Source organism: Leuresthes tenuis, unplaced genomic scaffold (genome assembly GCF_036924035.1).
Source record: "Leuresthes tenuis unplaced genomic scaffold, fLeuTen1.0.hap1 SCAF_23, whole genome shotgun sequence".
Classification (NCBI taxonomy): domain Eukaryota; kingdom Metazoa; phylum Chordata; class Actinopteri; order Atheriniformes; family Atherinopsidae; genus Leuresthes; species Leuresthes tenuis.
In genome coordinates, this window is record NW_027325377.1 from 12,881,597 (window position 1) to 12,882,031 (window position 435).

General features: G+C 49.2%; 1 non-coding gene across 1 annotated transcript; it reads left to right on the forward strand.

Moving 5' to 3' along the window:
- The first annotated feature begins 244 nt into the window (after window positions 1-244).
- Window positions 245-435, forward strand: LOC140283298 (U2 spliceosomal RNA). The gene has a single exon (XR_011910006.1). It is a non-coding gene; the product is annotated as a U2 spliceosomal RNA (small nuclear RNA).

Genomic DNA, 435 nt, shown 5'->3' on the forward strand with positions numbered 1-435 from the left:
TGAGTAGAGTCACCTTACTTGTTGCGACTGTGCCAATGTTCGAAGCTGGAGTGCAAAGTTGTTGCTTGAATGGTGCTCGCTGGAGCGTGCGGTAGTGTAAAGTTATACCATTTAAAAGGGCTGAAGAGTGCTCAGTGCAGCGGGTGGGCCGAGGTGCAAAGTGACACTATGGCCATAAAAAGAACACCGCTACAAGTGCGCATTGTGCCAGGAAGGGCCCTCGGACGTGAACCAGCGGACAGTTATCGCTTCTCGGCCTTTTGGCTAAGATCAAGTGTAGTATCTGTTCTTATTAGTTTAATGTCTGATGTGTCCTCTATGCGAGGACTACATATTAAATGGATTTGTATCAATAGGAGTTGAAAAAGGAGCTTGCTCCGTTCACTCCAAGCATCGACCCGGTACTGTAGTGCCCCTGGGAACGGTGCGCTCTCC